This window comes from Brassica oleracea, chromosome C6, assembly GCF_000695525.1.
Source record: "Brassica oleracea var. oleracea cultivar TO1000 chromosome C6, BOL, whole genome shotgun sequence".
Taxonomy (NCBI): Eukaryota; Viridiplantae; Streptophyta; class Magnoliopsida; order Brassicales; family Brassicaceae; genus Brassica; species Brassica oleracea.
The window spans coordinates 4,148,369-4,148,811 of NC_027753.1; positions in this window are offsets into that span (position 1 = coordinate 4,148,369).

Below are 443 nucleotides of genomic sequence, written 5' to 3' on the forward strand. Positions count from 1 at the left end.
ATTGAGTGATATATGATTTGAAATGTCGAAAATCAACCTGGATTTTGCTGCCGTAAATCTCTCGGGAGATAATAATTTACGGTGGGCATTGGATACAAAGATTATCCTAAAGTCAAAAAAACTTGGTGAATGTATCATAGAAGGCAATAATGCCAATGAGAAAGATTGATACATGACAATATTAATTATTAGCCATCATCTTATTAAGAGTCTCAAAGATCAATATCTAACTATAGAGATATGATCAATAATGCCTTTGGACATAGTTAAAAATCGAGATATGATCACCAAAGAACGTTGTTATTACCAAAGGCCTTATTTGTTTGGAAGAATTTCAGAATCCAGGACTATAAGTCCGTGGATGAGTCTATTGCTAGTTGGGCAAAATAATGGATTACTGATGAGAAACAGTGAATTGAGACCTCCTGGATTAACCCCATTAC